This window comes from Manis pentadactyla, chromosome 1 (genome assembly GCF_030020395.1).
Source record: "Manis pentadactyla isolate mManPen7 chromosome 1, mManPen7.hap1, whole genome shotgun sequence".
NCBI lineage: Eukaryota > Metazoa > Chordata > Mammalia > Pholidota > Manidae > Manis > Manis pentadactyla.
The window spans coordinates 22,518,649-22,540,671 of NC_080019.1; the positions used below are offsets into that span (position 1 = coordinate 22,518,649).

The 22,023-nt window shown below is 33.1% G+C and overlaps 1 protein-coding gene across 2 annotated transcripts in view; it reads right to left on the bottom strand.

Annotated features, from left to right (window-relative positions):
• Nucleotides 1-22,023, bottom strand: part of LRBA (LPS responsive beige-like anchor protein) — a 760,266-nt gene that overhangs the window by 525,471 nt on the left and 212,772 nt on the right. The gene's annotated exons all lie outside the window — the stretch shown is intronic.

The window sequence follows — 22,023 nt, forward strand, 5'->3', positions numbered from 1 at the left end:
AAAAGAAAACTACAGACCAATATCCCTGATGAACGTAGATGCAAAAATACTCAACAAAATATTAGCAAACCGAATTCAAAATTACATCAAAAGGATCATACACCATGACCAAGTGGGATTCATCCCAGGGATGCAAGGATGGTACAACATTCGAAAGTCCATCAACATCATCCACTACATCAACAAAAAGAAAGACAAAAACCACATGATCATCTCCATAGATGCTGAAAAAGCATTTGACAAAGTTCAACATCCATTCACGATAAAAACTCTCAGCAAAATGGGCATAGAGGGCAAGTACCTCAACATAATAAAGGCCATCTATGATAAACCCACAGCCAACATTATATTGAACAGCGAGAAGCTGAAAGCATTTCCTCTGAGATCAGGAACTAGACAGGGATGCCCACTCTCCCCACTGTTATTTAACATAGTACTGGAGGTCCTAGCCACGGCAATCAGACAAAACAAAGAAATACAAGGAATCCAGATTGGTAAAGAAGAAGTTAAACTGTCACTATTTGCAGATGACATGATACTGTACATAAAAAACCCTAAAGACTCCACCCCAAAACTACTAGAACCGATATCGGAATACAGCAAAGTTGCAGGATACAAAATCAACACACAGAAATCTGTGGCTTTCCTATATACTAACAATGAACCAACAGAAAGAGAAATCAGGAAAACAACTCCATTCACAATTGCATCAAAAAAAATAAAATACCTAGGAATAAACCTAACCAAAGAAGTGAAAGACTTATACTCTGAAAACTACAGGTCACTGTTAAGAGAAATTAAAGGGGACACTAACAGATGGAAACTCATCCCATACTCGTGGCTAGGAAGAATTAATATCGTTAAAATGGCCATCCTGCCCAAAGCAATATACAGATTTGATGCAATCCCTATGAAACTATCAGCAACATTCTTCAATGAACTAGAACAAATAATTCAAAAATTCATATGGAAACACCAAAGACCCCAAATAGCCAAAGCAATCCTGAGAAAGAAGAATAAAGTAGGGGGGATCTCACTCCCCAACTTCAAGCTCTACTATAAAGCCATAGTAATCAAGACAATTTGGTACTGGCACAAGAACAGAGCCACAGACCAATGGAACAGACTAGACAATCCAGACATTAACCCAGACATATATGGTCAATTAATATTTGATAAAGGAGCCATGGACATACAATGGCGAAATGACAGTCTCTTCAACAGGTGGTGCTGGCAAAACTGGACAGCTACATGTAGGAGAATGAAACTTGACCATTGTCTAACCCCATATACAAAAGTAAACTCAAAATGGATCAAAGACCTGAATGTAAGCCATGAAACCATTAAACTCTTGGAAGAAAACATAGGCGAAAACCTCTTAGACATAAACATGAGTGACCTCTTCTTGAACATATCTCCCCGGGCAAGGAAAACAACAGCAAAAATGAGTAAGTGGGACTATATTAAGCTGAAAAGCTTCTGTACAGCAAAAGACACCATCAATAGAACAAGAAGGATCCCTACAGTATGGGAGAATATATTTGAAAATGACACATCCGATAAAGGCTTGACGTCCAGAATATATAAGGAGCTCTCACGCCTCAACAAACAAAAAACAAATAACCCAATTAAAAAATGGGCAGAGGAACTGAACAGACAGTTCTCCAAAAAAGAAATACAGATGGCCAACAGACACATGAAAAGATGCTCCACATCGCTAATTATCAGAGAAATGCAAATTAAAACTACAATGAGGTATCACCTCACACCAGTAAGGATGGCTGCCATCCAAAAGACAAACAACAATAAATGTTGGCGAGGCTGTGGAGAAAGGGGAACCCTCCTACACTGCTGGTGGGAATGTAAGTTAGTTCAACCATTGTGGAAAGCAGTATGGAGGTACATCAAAATGCTCAAAACAGACTTACCATTTGACCCAGGAATTCCACTCCTAGGAATTTACCCTAAGAACGCAGCAATCAAGTTTGAGAAAGACAGATGCACCCCTATGTTTATTGCAGCACTATTTACAATAGCCAAGAATTGGAAGCAACCTAAATGTCCATCAATAGATGACTGGATAAAGAAGATGTGGTACATATACACAATGGAATACTACTCAGCCATAAGAAAAGGGCAAATCCAATCATTTGCAGCAACATGGATGGAGCTGGAGGGTATTATGCTCAGTGAAACAAGCCAAGCGGAGAAAGAGAAATACCAAATGATTTCACTTATCTGTGGAATATAAGAACAAAGGAAAAACTGTAGGAACAAAACAGCAGCAGAATCACAGAACTCAAGAATGGACTAACAGGTACCAAAGGGAAAGGGACTGGGGAGGATGGGTGGGTAGGGAGGGATAAGGGGGGGAGAAGTAGGGGAGTATTAAGATTAACATGCATGGGGGGGTAGGAGAAAAGGGAGGACTGTACAACACAGAGAAGGCAAGTAGTGATTCTACAACATTTTGCTATGCTGATGGACAGTGACTGTAAAGGGGTTTATAGGGGCGACCTGGTATAGGGCAGAGCCTAGTAAACATAATATTCGTCATGTAAGTGTAGATTAGTGATACCAAAAACAAAGCAAAAAAAAAAAAAAAAAAAAAGGGCAGTTCCTGTGTGGTAACCTCCAACAAGTTCTACACAAGGGTATAAAGGGCATATAAAAGTGTAGGCAAAGGGTCTGTTTGTGTTTATACAGAGGATCAAAGCCTAATTGGGCTACCCCGAAAATGAACTAAGATACGATATGAAAAAGAACTTCCCACATCTGCACTCTCTGGAAGACTCATGCCAGAAGATGATCATCAAAAAACCCCAACAAAGATCCACGCACTGCTACAGCTGTAGATGCACTCATCCCACCAGTTCCTGGACTTGCCATGGGAATGAGGAAGGAGATATCTAAGCTGGCCTGTGCATACAGTAAAACAACAAATTTGACTGGATCTATACTGTTGGAACTCAACCAAGAATTTGGAGAAGTGCAAATTGTAGCGCTCCAAAGTCTTACAACTACAGACTATTTACTGTTAAAAGAACATATGGCATGTGAACAGTCCCCAGGAATGGGTTGTTTTAATTTGTCTGATTTCTCTCAGACTGTTCAAGTTCAGTTGGACAATATCCACCATATCATACATAAGTTTTCACAAATGCCTAAGGTGCCTAACTGGTTTTCTTGGTTTCACTGCAGATGGCTGGTAATTACAGATATGCTTTGGTTATGTAACTATACTCCTATTATGTTAATGTGTGTGTGCAATTTAAGTAGTAGTTTAAAACCTATACATGCTGAAGTTACTCTACAAGAAGATATGTCAAAGAAATAATCAATCTTCCCATGTTTTCTTCCGCCTGCTACTTCTATAGCTTTTCTTCTTCCTTCCTAATTACAACCCTTAAATAGAATTCGTGCCTCATATCAAATTTACCGAGTATCATAATTCTTCCAAGTGGTAAAGATACCTCAAGACAAATGCTGGGCATAGAAGCCACAGGGCATAAATATGCAAAGAAGTAAAAAGCTAACCTTTTCAAACAATAAGGCTTCCCTCTCACTTACCAACTTCACATTTCCCTGTATGGCCCCGGAAGATGACTGGTTAGCCAGAGACGGGTAAGATTCCTCAAGGGAGGAACAACCTAAGACAGGCACAGTCGCAGGGGGGCCATCAGGTGAGAAATTGGGGATCAACAGAGGTGAGGCTTAGAACCTCACCCCCCCTGTTCTGAGAGAAATCTTCTGCATACGTGGATGTTTTATTGCCCTGGTCTAGCTTGGATTAACACATAGTCTACAGGCACACACCTGATCATCTACATTTGCTCTCTTACAACACTAAACTATGTTTTCTACCTTTATCTTGCATCTACCTACCACTTAAGCATTTTATTAAAAATAATAATAATAAAGAGAGAAATGTGGTATCCACATATAAATCAAGTATAAAAACCAAATGAGTATTCATATTTGAACTGACTGTTTAGAGTTCATAATGCATGAGCAAAACCGAAAGTTTCTGTGATGACTGCCCTTGTACTGTTCACTATGTAACTTATTCATTATGTAAGAATTTGTTCTCCATGTAAGAACTTGTTTGTTATGCCTCAGAAGATTGGAGACTGACGAAAATTAGGCTTGGGGTGGATTAATGATTGTGCATTGAGCATTGACTCCCCTATACAGAATTTTATTGTTGTTAACAACCATTTGATCAATAAATATGAGAGATGCCCTCACAAAAAAAAAAAAAGGACAGACTTCCAATGGTAAAATAAATAAGTAACCGGGATGTAATGTATAGCATAAGGAATATAGTCAAGATATTGTAACAGCCTGGTAGGGTGATAGCTGGAACCTAGAATTATGTATATAAATGTTCTACCACTGTGTTGTACACTTGAAACTAATGTAATGTAATACTGTGCGTCAACTACCCTTCAATAAAAAATAATTATTTAAAAAAAAAAAAAAAAAAGAAAAACCAAGAATAGGATGTAATATCATTTAGAAATGTTAAGGTAAATAGCAAAGTCAGCAGTTAAGAGATTTAAACACAGCTTCTTCCAGAAAGTAAGAATTAGGAGAAGTAAGGGGGAAAGGAAGAATTGAGGCAGGGGAATATTATTTTTCAGTTTAAATATTATACTATAATTAGATTTGTGAAACAATCTACATGTTTTTCCTGAAAAAAAAAATTGAAATTTATATTAAAAATAATATGCTCCAAATGAAGAACAGAAAATAAAAGTCCACATATATTTTTCTAACTGGACAATATTTATTTGTCCAAAATTGTTCTGAAATATCTCTAAATAGAACAAGCATTGAAGTTTCACAGTACTGGTATCAAAACTACAAATATACTTATGTGTGTACATATGCATATATCTCATAAACTATTAAGAATATTTTAAGTCAGTATTCTGTATCTTTACAAATGAAATACACTTTGTTGCTCTTGGCAGTAAAATATTCTCATTATTTTTGTCAATACTGATCTAAAGGATTCAAATGATTTAAATTAAACAAAGGAATGAAGAATAATTTGTTAACAAAAACCTAAACTCATATCAAACTACTTCACTTTTCCTGCTAAAAAAAAGTAAAAGTTTGTACTATCCAATAAAATATCAGTATTGCTATTTTAAGAAGTTACAGTTATATATGCCTTTATAAAATAAATGAAATTGGTTGGATATAGCTCCAATTACCTCAATAGATGACAGAAACACTATTAGGAGTCAAGGGAGGAGGCCACAGAGGAGCGCTCGAGTGACAAAGGGAATGTATTAACACAAAATTGGGAACCACATCACACACAGGAGTAAAGGTCAGAACTAGAGAAAACTTGTTCATGGTCAAGATATAATAATCTTAAGTGCTCAAAGTAAACTATCAAGAACTTTTCAACAGTGTTTGCACTTTGTGTCAGCACTCTCTCAGCAGCATATCTAACACAAACTACAGTAACCAAATACCAGGAAAGAATAGAGCATAATAATAGTAAAAGGTTTTATTCCATTGTCTCTTTAGAGTGTAAAACAAATCATTACATGAAATAGCAAAATAAAATACTGCCCTTCAGAAAGTTTTGGTTTCAGTAATTTTTTGCAAAGACATACTTCTAAAATACACATAGCTTTTAAAAATATTATTGCTCAGTTTATAAGTGAAATATTATAATTATGTATATGGATAACTATAGTTTAAAATTAAAGAGAGAAAAAAACTATTAAAGTTGGACTAACAGTGGTTCAGTTTTATAATTGCTTACTTAATAAGTACTTCTGATTGGATTTACAAAATAAAGAATGCAAGGATTTAAAAATTCAAGATTGAAATAACCATGAAATCAATCATGTAATTACTAGTTTTAAATTATTTGTAAATAAGCGACCAAAAAAAAATAGTCCCCTTGCTTTTGTGTTTAAGCATACATTAAAATTAATGTATTTGTGACTTTCTGATTAAAGATGGCGGCATGAGAGTTTATCAATTATACCTTAATAAAAAAAAAAAAAGAAAGCTACAGCACGATTCCACTCATATGAGGCAGTTCCAGCAGTAAAAAATTTTTAAGACAGAAAGTGGAAAAAAAAATTAATGTATTTGTAAGTGCTTTTACAAATCTGTTTTTAAACTTCTCCAGGAAAAACAAATTCTCCAGTCAATAGCTATCCTTCAAATAACTTCTAAACTGGTGTCACCTCAGTCAAGATTCTTTAGTAATCAATATAGAAAGCTGGATTTCAGTAAAGGCGACAAAAGTTACTCTAACCCTTTCCAGCTACAGGCTCTCAACAGATGATCATCATTACATTTATATCAGAGCTTTCCATTCAGGAGCGATATAAATGTGTCCTATTAGTACATGGTCAGTCGGCTTGGCAACTACAGTTCTCCAGACATATGGCAACTGCTGCCCTTTGAGGTCTGAAGTCAAGTCTTTAGGGAATCTCAAAGCCTGTACTGAAATTACAAGGCATGTTCATTAGAGACTGCTGGAGAGGAAACATGAAAGACTTCCATTAAAACTATATAAAACAGCTAATTATTTTTAAAAGATTTTAACCCATCTAAAGTACCCAGCTACAATAAAAAGTATTTACAAACTGAGTTATTTTTAAAAGCACTACTTTCAGAGGATGTGTGCAGACAGCTTTCTTCATACCTCCCATCCCCACAATCAGCACACCAAACATTTGTGTTAAAATAATCATTAAGTCAAAATTTTTATATTGTGGGAGAGAATAAAATTATCTCATACCTCTAAATTCTTTCTACACATCACTGTAAACATTTAAGAAATGATGGTATTTTTAGAGACAGTTTTATTTTCTAATATTTAGTTTTGTTTAACATACACAGTCAATGTAAACGCAGCCAGACGTACATATGTATTTCTTTTCAGATGCTTCTTTTTTCCATCTAAAAATGTTTGCCTATTCCATTTTATTCCATTTTAAACTAATAATCATAAAAAGTTTTAAGTACAAGATGATATAAATTATTAGTCAACCTATGAAATGGCATTGATCAAAAACTATGAAAAATATATAAAGAATTCAAATGTTTAAAATTAAAAGAAGAATGTCAATAAGTTGACAGTTCAAAGAAATTTCATGTCTGCTTTCTCAGGATTTTGAAAAACAAAAAATATTTTTTCTAATTAATAATTGTTAGCATTTTAACTTTTTGAATGTGTAGACATTCTTAACTTGAGAAAATAGTATGTTTCACAACAAAATAATAGTGCTACAGAATATTTATTTCAGTAACAAATCTCTATAAAATGTTATATAAAATTCATTAGCTTGCCTCAATCATTTCTTGAATTCACATATATGTTAGCTTCTGACAGCCTAATTCCAAAAAGCAATTACAATCTCAATCCATATGTAAAAAGATAACAGAAAGCAAGTACGTTAAACCAGTTTAAAAGAATAAAAATCTAAAGAAAACAGATTACGAATGATTTATATGAATGCCTAGTGCTGAAGTTAATTACAAGTAACCCAATAAAATAGTGCCTTTATTATTGTACAGCAAGTAATAGCTCTAGATGTAAAAACCAGAACTCTTTCTGCTGACTTTTGCATGCCCAATCCCATAGCACACAACATTAAGAATTAAACATGTAGTAAATAAGGCATATAGAAAACAGCAGTTTTTAACTAAAAGCAGAAAACTCTCCTGCTGTTTAACCATTTGGGGTCTTCTACTCTGACCAGTGAACACTGTAAACTGATACCGTGTATTCACTGAGTAAAACCTTAATGTCAATATAGAGTGAGGTTTTAATTCAGTGTTCAAAGTCTTTTATCAAACAACAAATAAATAACTGAAATAACATTGCATTCCTTTTAGCATTTGTTAGGAGCAAGTAAGGTATCTTTTATGTTTATGCTATGAACTGATCATATCTTCAGAATTTAACTTTTCCAAGCCTCATGCTATATTTACCTGTAAAGCTTTGGTCCTGATTTTTAAAGTATACTATCTAAGACACATACACTGCATGCCACAGTAACATGTTACAGTTGTCAAAAACTACAGCCTGCAGCCAATCATAGTATACTTAATGACTTTCCTGGTGAAGAGGAATAAGACCATTCAGTCCACAATGATTCCATAACTCTTCCAAATACTTATCAATGAACCTAATGAAATATTAGCTGATATCTGGAGGTAAAAACCTACAAAGTTTAACGTTGTAAGATACAAAGAGGATGAATCAAGTTTAAATAACTATGTTGCCCCTTTTTACATCAAAGAATCAAGAACTACTGACAGGGAAGGCCATGCCTGCCTCTTGCATCTGCCTGTCTGGCTGGCACAGAAGGAAAAGAAATTGCATGTTGCTGAAGGAAGAAGCTGGGTGGGACAACAGTGAAATATATAAAGTAAAAACAAAGCTGGTGCAAGGTGTCCTGCAGTCTGCAATAATCAGAGTGCCATTTTTTTTTTGTTCAAATGATTTTAATTATTGGAGGGCACTATTTTTTAATATGCAAATAAAAAGATTTGGAACATGAAAAAAAAAAGATTAGCTGTTACCAACTTTCAGTATAATGCAAAAGTCCTAAAACATGCTATGGACAAATATCGAAATGTAGACCATTCTCTAATCTACACCATAACTCAAAGAGTGATGTGATACACTACTTGATAACCTGGTTTTGCTACACAAATAAACAGTACTAATGAAACAAATAACCAACAGTGCATCTCTCGGGCAGTATTTTATTCCTATCAGTTCATCTCTATTAGAAATACATGCAATATTAGCTTATTTTGCTTTTTTGTCTCTGGGTCAGTAATTTCACAAATTGGAATTTGTCTCCTCCACTATGCTGAAACACTTTAAGAGTAGAAATCTCTATCTGTTTGCATGCTCAACAATACCTGATTCAATTCTCCATATAAAAAACATTCACATGCTGTTAAAGAAATATTACTTTAACATTGTTAGGTGAAGGGCAGAGCGCTTCACTGCACTGAGAACAGTCAAGATAGTCAAAGCATTACTAGATAGTTTGCTGTGACTTCTATAATTGCCATAAATGTAATGGCTTAAAATCCTAGAAGTCTGTTCTCTCACAGTTCTAGAGGTCAGAAGTCTAAAATCAGTTTCACTGAGCCCAAATCAAGGTGTCACCAAAGCTACTCTCCTGGGGGCTCTAAGTGAGAATCAACATGTTCCTTGCCTTTTCTAGCTTCTGGTGGCTGTCAGCATTCCTTGGCTTAAGGCCACATTGTTCTCTGTTCCACCTTCACACTGCCTCCTCTACTGTGTGTCCGTCTCTAATCTCCCTGTGACTCTCACTTACAAGGACACATGTGATGGCATTTAGGGGCCACACAGGTAATTCATGAGTATCCCTTTAGCTTAATCACACAAAGACCCTTTTTCCAAATAAAGTACCATTCAGAAGTTCCAGGGATTTGACATGGATATCTTTTAGGGAAACTTTTTTCAGCCTATCACACTAGAGAAACCAATTTAAAACATCAGAAACAGCAAGCTGAAGAAAAATGAACTTTATTAACAAGTTCAAGAACTTCAAAAGATGCAAAAAAATGAAATTATTTTTAAAAATTAGTAATATATGGCAAGAGCTGAAAAATGTAAGGTAAGCAAGTCGACTTCTGCTCCAAGTGTTGGTTCTACTAGTGATTGAGTTGTGATAGGTTTTGTTTTCTCCACATTATTTGCTAAGTATAAAGCTTATCAGGCTCTAAGAAACTGAAAGCTGGGCTGTTGAGCTACAAGTAACAAAAGGATATCACAAAGAACAACTTCTAACAACTGGCAGAAAAGCAGTCGTAGCAATATCAAATGGCCAAGTAAGCAGTGTAGCAATGTCAAACGGCCCAGGCTTAGTAACGAGACTGCTAAGCAATAGAAAACTTCTTTAAAAAAATTATCCCGTTATTTAACTTTCTCACTGCCAGTGACCTTTCTTTTAACTTACAGAACTTGAATATAGAATTCTAGTCTCACTAATTAGACAAGTGCTACAAAACAACAACAGTGAATCTTTTCAATGGATATAAAAATATGAGGCAATTCTGAAAGATCAAGCAAATGTATTAGCTTTTTAAGATAATGGAATAGATCATCATTCCTCTGAAAAATGAATAAGAAACCAAAATTAGATTTTTCCTCACTTATATGGTATCTGTTAAAAAGAATAACCTGACAAACCAACAGACCCAAGACAATACTGATTGTTTTAACTGAATGCCTAATGAAAACTTAAGCTTCCAAATACAGAATTTCCAAATATATATAGTTACTATCTCTCTATCAAAGAGAATGCACTGTGCATGCATTTAGGACATTAGTATGCATTTTCACACTTACTGCATGTAAAAGCACACTGTGGAAAGGAAAGGGTCAAGACAATGTGGAGAAAAGGTTTAGGACTAGGAAGTTTGACTCTTTTTGGTAAACTACCCAGAAAAATAGTATGATGTACATAATATATGTTAAATATCTAAATACTATTTATAAGGCAGCATAGAAATAAGTATAAGCTAAAAGAAAAGAGCTTTTAGAGACCCTGAAAATAAGGTAGAAGAGTTTGAACTGAACAAAGACAGTAAACCACATATATCTCTTGGAAAGGAAATACAGAGACACTCCTAAGAAAGTAAATTTGTCAGTATCTACTAAAAGAGGTAGTCAACAGAAGGAAAAAGGTAATTCTTGTAATTCAGGAATAAGGTAAAGTCAACAGAAAGGAAAAAGGTAATTCCTGTAATTCAGGAATAAGCTGGATGTGAATGTGATTCTTTAGAGAGGCCTTTTTCAAATGATACCTCCTTTTGTCCCTTCCTATCTCTACTATTTGGATAGGACTCAAGTTGAGACCCATCATAATGAGCAACTGTAAATGATAATGATATATTTGGCCAGAAGAAAACATTTATAGTCAGTAAACTAAATTAACTGTTATAAAAGTATTTCTCAACTACAGAACATGTGTTCAAAGTAATGTAGCATAAATAAAAAGCACTGCAGTACATGAAGAGCCCATCAAAAAAATCATTAGAGTAGTAATACCTTTTATGGCATCAGAGTCACTTGTAGTCGGGTTTACTTCACTGATTTTCCCAAAAAGAACTGTGACTATGGCTAGCAAAAAAAACAGTAAAATCACCTTTGGGAGCCTATGGAAAGTATGAATGTTACCCATTACCTTTATCTACTTGGAAAAGGCCAAAAACTGCTAATCTAGATCTCTCCTAGCTCTAATATTTTTATGGCTTGAGATGAAAATAGACTGGACTGGCATACAGCCCCCAAAAGGACAGAAAATAATGAAAAACACACTGCAGAAAATAATTACTAGGGCAAAGACCTGAGAAATAAAATTAATTTCATGAAAAGAAAACAAGGGTCATTCAAAATATTCAAACAAAGGGAGAGCACTTTGTGTGCTGCTAAAACACTTAGATTCAAAATCTAATAACTTGAAGCCTACTTTGCTCTATTGACTATTCTACATATTTTTATGCATATTATCTAATGCAATCTTTATTACACCCATTTCACTAAGAAACTGAGCTTCAACCAAAGTTACAGAGTTAACATGTGGTAGAGGAAAAAACATTCATTAAAATTCAAAAGTCTATCATCACAACATTTCTCTGGCCTCTTCCTCTTAAGATCCTCTCCAATGTATCCTTTTCCTTTCTCCTTTTGTTACCCAGTGATAGAGACAACAGCTAACTCTACAGAGTCCTCCACCAGCAGCTGAGGAATTTACTACTAGAAAACCAAGCAAATAGTCCTTAGCATTCTGATTCTTTATTCAGGCCTAAATCAATCTTCAGATTTTGTTTAAACTGCATATATGCTTCTGGAAGTTCACATTATAAAATTGCAGCTTGATTAAAAATAGTTGCCTGATGAAAAAAAGCACAACAGATGGAGTGTATGTGTAATACTAATAATACACAATAATTGTCCCTTCCAAAATAAAGCTACTTTATAGGAACTCTTATGTGTCAGGGTACTAAGGTAGTATAGAACTATTTTATCTCAGAGCTAACCAATGTAAACAATGTATGCTTTACATAGACAGCAAAACTTAATTCAGGATCCTAAGAACTCTTGATTATTCTGACTAAAGTCTATTAAATTATACATTACTTATGAAAAAGTATATGATACGGGAATATAGATGAGCTTTCACAAAATTGTCAGAGAGTTTGGTATTAAACAATCTCAACCTTTATGCTTTTAACCTAGCCTTTCCATATACTTCAAATTCAGTAGATAAAAATAGGACTAAGCAAAACCAAGTAATAAACAGTTGAGAAAGAGATGTATACCAATATTCATAATTATATTAAAACCAAAGGAAAATGTTATACTTAGCAAATTCCCATTCGTGTATTCCTACTTTTTGCTAACTCTCTTCCTAATCTCAAATTTAAAAAACCAGTTGTAAAGCAGCAGGGTGCCAAATTAAAGCACACTTTATTTTCAGATGTCTCCATACTCATAGGCTGACTTCCTGTCAGGAAGAGTTCCATTTCACTGAATACCCCAATCAGCAGGGAACTTGGAGAATTAAGTGCCAGTTGATATTACTTTGTTTTGCATTTACTACCCTTGAGAATAATGTTCAAAGATCTAGTTATATAGTCAGCATGGTATCATCCTTCTGACTAGACTGCCAAGCCACAGGGTGTACTGCCAGTTCCACAAAATTAGCTTAAAAGGTTGTGTTTTTTAAATCCTAGTGTGCTAGTGAATCAACAGGATGCCTATATTTCACTATGAATCCTGCATCTAAAGTTAAATTATGTTTCTCTTTGGTTATAACAAAGCACTTTAAATTAATATTGGAAAGGTCTGCATCCAGGTTTAAATAAAGATCAATTAATGTTCACTAACCCATCAACTCCAATATTTTTTAAAAGTAAAATACAGTACTTTAGTCTGACACAGTCTTTAATGTTTTACTGTTGCTTAAAGACAAGCAGCTCCATCTTATAAAAGCAAGTTATTTATTTTAAAAAATGTAATCATACTGAATCAAATCAATTGAATCAAATTTTAAGCCATGAATATTTTTACCATATTGGCATAAAGTACAGTTTATTAGGCTGATTTCAGTTACTTTAAATTGTTAGTGCATTTAATATTTTTCATAATGAGTTAATACAGCTTGACCCTTGAACTGCCCTAACTCCTACAGACTTCCTATCATGCTTCAAAGGTCTCTAGTTCCTTTTTATAAGGTGAACTGTTTGTGCTGCACACAAAATTAATTCTGATCATTTCAATATAGAACACCTATGCTTTGTCCATTGTAAGGATAAAGCATGAACAGTTATAAGGCAAAACTAGCTGATTATATGGAAAGCCTGTTTTTTTTTATCTTATGTTAATCACTACCCTATTGATACTCAACCACTGGACATCAAAAGTTCATAAGCACAGACAGTAACAAAGTTCAAAGACAATATACTGACATTCACTTACTTTCTATAAGTACATGCTAAGGATGAGGTATAAACACTTCCAATTTAAAAAAAAGGAAGGGGTAATGATGAAAGGTTGAAACACTAAGTTATACTGATCCTATTTGGACCAGGCTACATATCAACAGGTCTCAAAGAAACCATCTGCCACCAGAGTCCTATTTACACTGGAAAAGTAAGGCTGTTTACAAAGAAAATGTAATGATTCATAGTTCGTCAAAGTCTAAGTCTCAACATTTAACACACTTTTCAAATCTGATGCCATGAAAACACCTTAAGAGTACACTGAACAAGAAATGAGACTATTTCCACTCAGATAAAGATTTGTTTCTTTTATGAAACCTTGATATACAACAATGTATTCATGTTTAGGTAAACACATCATTTCTAAGAGCCAGCATTTGTTCATATTTTCTTTATTAGCAGAAGCTGTAATGCCTGAAATGAATGCTGGTCTATCTGAAGCTAGTGGCTTAAAGGCAAGAGAAATAATTCTACAGAAAAAGGATAATTTGCATGCACAAAAAGGTCATTATTGTGACGCTTTTAACCAGGTCCTTTTGAGACTCAAAGCTCATCAGGTGAAAGGGATTTAATATGTATCACTTTTTTACTTTAAAACATTTAAGCAAGCATAGGATAGACATAGGTCTATCCTATCATAGATAGAAACAGGGTCTGAAGCCTTATACAAAGGCTAACTTGCCTTTCAGATTAAGAATTGAAGAAAAGACTATTATTAAATAGAATAGTATCTGCTCTTACATTTTTAATAAATCGAAAGCTCAATATTAAAGGGAACATTACCTAAATAAGGTATATACCAAATAAGGTAAATATATTGATTTATTCAACAAATATTTGTTAAGTGTTTATTTTATTATGATATAGACAATAATAAGCACTGGAAACAAAATGAAAAAAGAAATGGTTTCCTGACTTCAGGGAATTTTCAATCTAGCAAAAGAAATAAAAATCATAATTTAGCATGACAAGTACTAAAAGGTAAAAGAGCTCTTGTGTCTATAAATTTAAGTCTAAGATGGAGTTCTCTAAGTTTATAAATTCATAACTGTCCAATTGGGGGCATCTAAGCTAAAAACAGAAGATAGTAAGAGTTAATAGGATTTGGAATTATTTTTATTCTAGTTTACAGTAAAAGCAAAGAAAACATTAAAAAAGTGTTTATAACATATGCACAGGGAGATTTTAATAATATGTTCTCATGCCATAAATATCTGTACATGTTTATCTTCAGATCATATCAGAAGAAGAGCAATTCCCCATCTATTATTTCAAAGTTTGTTCCTAAAATACCTGGATGAATGTGAACTACCTGCATTCCACTCTACACTCACTACTCAGGGTTAATGATCACCAAAATATATTATTTTTGTTACTACCTCTAGGAATTACCTTACACATAAATTATACTTTAAAAACACAGAATTACTACAGATTAGGGTGAAAAACCTGGTCTTAGGCATCACAGTAATTTGATTATTAATTATTAATTTGATTATTAATTCTTTAACCTTTTAACCTCCTTATTAAAGACTTAATATTGTCTTGACTGCAAGCTACCTCAAATCCTGGTGTTTGAATAAATGGATGACATAGAAAGAGCACCAGCCACTATACAATTCAGCTTTGTAACTATGACTACTGCTAAAATTTTATTCATTTACATGACAAATATTTAATGGAAATACTTGATCAGACACTTATCGTATGACATTCATGTATAGATAAATTTCATTTTCTTTGGACTTGGACCTGTTTAAGTGCACAGCAATGCTCAATTCTATAAATGAATCAATAATAATATAGTTAATATCCCATAAATATAAAATATATTCTGACCCTGATTTCTTGAATTTATGCTACATGTTTGAACATGATTATAGAGCATAAATTACCACAATATTGACTAAAAATGTAATGTGACTCACTCAATCGAAAAAGGAAATAGCTATATAATCAATTGAGGTCAAAATATATGAATTTTGTCCTTAAACTTAGGGTTAGTTTATCATAAATATTGTTGAAAAAAAAAAACAAAACACAAACACATACTCCTGGTTAAACTTCAGTTGTTTTTGGATGAATACCAACTCTTACTATAACCAGTTCTGAAGATCTAACCCTTCAGAAACAGCAGGTAAACCGAGAGCTTTGTTCAGGTTACCTATAAGGGACAGACGAGAAGTGACAGGTAATTTCTTCTGAATGACGCAAAAACAATCACAGTGTTTCATGAAGAAAATAACTATAATTTTGCATATTTAATGATTTTCTTTAATCACCATGATTGGATGGGCAGTGAAAAACAGAATCCGAATATTAAAGAAGAGGTATTTTGTGCATTATTCACTGTCTCACCTCAGATGCAACACTGAATTTTACCCACATGTTCTACGGCCATAAAAAGGATTCTGAGATCAAATATACTAATATTATTCTCATTACAGATTAAACAATATATATTATTGCATACATAGTTTACATATATACACATACACAGTCATACATACATACACACACACATGTATTTACTAAAGGCTTTGAGGGGCTCTCCAATGAAGAAACCTAATTAACATAACCAACATTTTCCAAACATTTACCACTATATGCTTTTTTCATAGAACATCCATTTTCATCACAGAGTACACACACTGGGATTTGCTGTACTGAAAAATTTGGATAGTGAAAACTGATCAAGCAAGCACATGGCTATCAAAAAGCCAACCAAGGAAAATAATAGGTAATGGAAAGAATAGAAGAAGTATTTTAAGAACTTTAGTATCTACTGACCCTGAAGAAACTAGAAAATACAGATGGAACCCAGAAAAAAAATCTGACTGAAAGTCAAAGGAGCCTGAAATGATCTACTCATAAACAGAAATAAAATTAACATTAGAGTAAATATTGGTATCATTTTTGTGTTCCATTTCTAACTCCACTCCATGCCCCTGTATTCTGTTTGTATTTAAGGTCTTCATAAAATTCTGTTGTATTACGATTATTTGTCTCTCTCACTAGATTATAGTTTCCTTAAAAACGAGCAGCTTGCCACACATAAGTATGTAATACAGAGAATACATGCTTCCAATCTTAGAGTATTTTACTTTATTGTTTCATTCTGCTTCAGTTTAGGCAAGGTATCTCTCCTGACAAGAAATAAGGAGTTGCCTTGTCAGGATGTGCATTACTTATGTTCATAAACAATGCTCCCCCTGTTCAATTTGACTGCTTTTCACATTGGAGTGAGGCAGGCAGAAGACTAGTTGTATTATAACATTATGGAAGTTTACCGGGCGTTGGGACAAGAAAAAAATAAAGGAGGGGCTTGTCTTAAAAGTATCTGATACATGTCTGCTAAACAAAAGAATAAATACCACAAGCAGGCATAGACATGAAGGCTCAAGGCAGGTAAATTCACACAAAACTCTGCAGAAGAGACAGCATTTGAACTGAGCCTGACAGACAGTAAAAACAAAAAAATTCTAAAAGTATAGTTAATTGTTTCATCATACTGCTGTATAAACGCTCCATACAATAGGATTTCCTTAGAGGAGAAAAAATGCATAAGGAAGTTAAAATGACTTATTTATGTATACTTCCAATAAACAACTTATACTCAAAATTTCCATTTTGTGGTTGACAAAATGATAATTCTTCGTTTTACTGGATCAATTATTTCTTCTTAAAAACTCCAACATTTTCTTACTACTGGATTGTAAGTTTTAATAAAAAGGTAACGTGTACCCTAAATATAGTACCCTCTCACTATCTAAGCAACACAATTAAAAGAAGTAAACCTCCATTTATGTTAAATTCAACATAAGTAAAACTCATCCACAGTAACAAATAAAATCAGTGGCAACTTGAGGTGACGGTGGTGGGGAATGATTGCAATGAGGCACAGAGAATTTTCTGGACTGAAATGACTGCTACATGTTGTGTAAATGTCAAAATTCATTGAACTATACACTAAAAATGTGTGCATATATATTGCATATAAATTGTGCTTCAATAAAATTGATTTTCTTAAAAGAGGCAAATATGATTAAGCCAAAGAAAAGTGAAAAAAAAAAATGAGACCCTGTTTTTAAAATGCACATGATGTTATTTGGTAATGACTAAACTGCCAAAAAAAAAACAAAACACTTTTACATAGACTTAATAATTCACAAAAGTGTGGGGGTATGTCATAATGAAAAAGACCAAGAGGCAAAAGCCCAAATTACAGTGATTTATAGCCATTATAACCATACGTTTATTAATTATACATTATATAAATATTTGGTTGAATAATAATTATGCTGGATGTTGCAGACATGACAGAAAACAAAACACAGTGCCTACCTTCATAAAACTTACAGTCTAATGGTAGTGAAATAAAAATCATAGGTAACTTAAATAAAGAATAAAATTACTCTAATACGGGTCACTGAGTATGCTGAATGAGTATCTCACTTAGACTTAGGATTGTGGAGCACAGAGTGGTCAAAGAAAGCTTTCAGGAAAAGACTGCAATTTAGCTGTGAGCTGCATTATTTATTTATTCCATAAATTTCAATAAGCAGCGATCATGTGCCAAGGACTGTGCTGGGTACTAGGTACACTTTAATAAACAACAAGATAAATAGTTGTTACCTTCATAGGGGCTAGAGTACAGACAGAGAGACTGACAAAAAAGTAACAAACTAGCACGTGTATACTTAAAATTTATGGTATATTCTATGATGGGTGCTAAGATGAAGACAAGCAAGAAGATACCAACGATACATATGATGATCTGAGAAGAGGAAAATTAAGCTGGGTTCTGAATGATAAAGAGGTGCCAACAATTATAGTCAGCAAATTTGAAGGAGGGAAATTTTAGGGAAAGAAAAAACATATGCAAGACACAAAAATATGATGGCATGTTGGTAATTTAAAATAGTTCAACATATCTTGGGAACAACTATAACCACAAAGTGGTAAGAAATTAGGTCCGAACAGTAAGAGGAACCTAATAATAAAGGATCTTTGTGCATAGCATAAGGTCCTTTATTAGGAAGAAGATCCTTTATTTTTTCCTTTATAAGGAAAAAAAAAGTCAAAAGCAGTAACACAATGTCACATATTTGCAAAGGATAAACTCAAAAAGGTAAAAAAAACTAGATTAGGAGAGTAAAGAAAGAGAGGAACATTTTACTATGAAGATTCAGAAAAAATTCAAGGGGCAAAAATCCAAACAAAAAACAACAAAGGAATCATAAGAATGATATTATGTGGTTTCTTATTATGAATATTATAATTTTTAAATTATAATAGAAAACTTGATTAAAAAATAACCAAACCTCATGTGAAGGAAATATTTCCCAAAATAGAAACAATCTACATATTTTGATGTAAAAATTTTTAAGGAAAAATCAGGCTAAGAGTATTTTTAAATTAACTTTTGCTGCTCATTAGCCAGACCAGACTACATGGTGCTTCTAGTTTTTCTATATACTGTATGCATTTCTGATAAATGGGAAAAGAATAGATGACCTGGCAGAGGGCTCAGACAATAATATGTGATTTACAGGACATGAATGCAGCTACCATAAGATTTATCTGACAGCCCTCTCCGATAGTGGACTGTTGAGTATCCGATGGAATGATTTCTAGTCTAGAAAGTCTACTACTGAGTAGCCATACACATTATTTATTTATTAGATGTTTTGGGTTGAAACCATTTTTAAATGATGCACTTCACAATGCACAGTCATAAATTTAGCTTTAAACCCAAGAAGGGAGGTAGTGTTATTGGAATGTATGTCAGACTGAATTAGGATGAGCAAAGCAATGTTTTTATAAAGTGGCCTTGAATGCAGTGTCAATTCTTTCAAAAATGGTATTAATGTCAAATGAGCAAGATACAAACACTTAAACACTTTACACAATGCTGGAGTAATATTACTTGAAATGATTATTTAATATTTTCTTTAAATTCAAATTTCTACAATGTTTATACACATGTACAATAAACATTGGGCACAAATTAAGTTACACGTCTGTGAAAAACTGAATCTGAAATATAATTAAGAATTTGTTCAATTTTTTTCTGTGCTTGAGAGAGTATACAGTTTCCTGAAAATTGTATGCAGTCTTATTTTAAAGAAATAGAAAAGATTTAAATCAGGCTTTGGAGCTTACGTAGTTCTTTAATTATTTTAATGTGAGATTCAATATATAAATAAACCTAATTTAACATACCTTAAGTGTGTGTGTGTGTGTGTGTGTGTATATACATATATAAATTCACATATATAAAACTTTACTTGAAAATATAATGCTGAATATTTTAAGATAACCTTTCAACTCCAAATAGCAACATTTTATCTTTAAAATGTTAAAATTTAAATGGGATAAAACATGAAATGGTGTATAATCAACCTATTAATTAATGAGTGGATATTGAAAAATATAATCTTAGATGAAGCTTTAAGAAAATGCATAGTGATCTGTTTGGTCTTAATGACAGCGAACCAAATGTGATCATTTCCTCATTTCTTCAATTTAGGCTCTAAAGTCTCTTTTGTAATAAAATGTGGCTAATTTAAACAGCTTATTAAAAAGAATGCAAAAAAAGTTTTGAGTGGACTCAAGAAAATTAATCAGAATGTGGCTGATTGTCATGAAATTAACATCAACTAATTTGTAAAGTTTTAAATCACATTTGCAGATGTTAAGTTCATAAGCATATCCCATTATTTATGTGATTAAAAAGGAGTTTTTGACCTGATCTTTCGATCTTTGGCACTCAATCCTCTCCATCTCCTCTTAAAAAATTAATTAAAATTTTAGCAAGATGCTAGCTTTTCACTTCCCACCCTATCTCAAACTAAAAAAAATTATCAATCAAACTCAAGCCATCCCCACCCAGTATCTGCAAAATGTCAACTTCAAATTCAATTTCATATCTCTTGAGCTTTCATGTAGAAAAGACAGTTCACTTCTTAACAAAATAAATCACTTTTGTGATTGCCAATCTGACCTCTTTGAATTAGGAAAATTCAAAGTGAAAAATGTAATTATCACCCCGGAACAATCTGTATACATCTGGAGCTAATTCTGGTTTCATTTTTCACATCATTTTTCACACTGTGCTACATCTTATAGAGATGCCATGGAACTTTTGAAGAACTCACAAAAAATCTTAACTTGAAATAACCAGTAATGTTTCTTTCAAACAAAAATATTGAGAATATCTGACTTAAGCAACTTATTCTACTAAGTGATTTTCATATCTCATTTGATTGGATTAGTATTAAACAACACTGTGACATACATGACAAATAGGTATATTAAAACATGTCATTCTTTATCTTTTCAGCTTCTAGCACTCAACTATGTAATATATCTGAAACAGCATCACATATCAAGAATATATTCAATTCTTCTGAACTAGAAGTGAAACTTCATTATCAAAATTCACCTATGACACAATTATATCACTATAAAACAACAAATTCATAAATTCATACTCCTCTTAAGAAACATCCAAATCTGTAAGTGAATGCTTCTTAAAAGAGTAATTTCATGTTGATATAAGAATGACATATGGCCATTTTCATCTAAAAAATAAACAACCAATTATTTCAAATCAGATTATGTAATGAGAAATTTTATCCAGTCATCTTTTAAAGAAATGGAGTTTTCTAAAGGAGAGGATTAAATCATAAAAACAATTCTCTCTAAACTTAAGAATAATAAGCCCACTAGAAACATAACTACTCCTCACTAGTTCATTACAAAAATCCATTAGTTGTAATCCCAAGAAGTAAGTGTTATCATCGCATTTTATTGACAATGCATAATATTGATTTTTCACACCTTCTATGATTCTTTAATTTGTATTCATGAAATGTCCATCAGCACAGTCTAAATAAATTTGGCAATATAGGCACTAAAATGAATAAATCGATGCAAAGAAACATTAATTTTGCATTATCCTTATTCGTCAGGCAAGTAAACCACAAGAGTTGTAAATGAAGGTCAAAGGTTTTGAAATGGGTCAGAACCCTTGACCTCTAGACCAATACCCTTCCTATTAAAAAAGGCTATTTTAAAGTTTTAAGTAGGGGAATTTACTACCAGCAAGATATCATTTTTAAAAGACTACAAAGAGAACTCTCAATGAAAACATTCATCTGTTTAACTGCAAAACAAAAAAGAAAAAAACATCACAGGATACAAGATTTTTTATGTAAGTTTTTAAAAAACATTAGTTTACCACATAAAATATAAGGCTGCTTTACATTGAAAGTAATTTTGCTTTTAGGAATTTATTTACTGCACTTTATTATGATGGCTGCCATATTTTTGTTGATGTTTTCACAAATCTACTCTGTATGTCAAAAATAATTAGCAATGACAAGAATTCAAAATTATTTATCACTCATTTTATAACCTCTGCACAAAAGGGAAGTAAACCCATTATTCCTAGGGGAGACAGAGTGGCACTCCGCAAGGTAT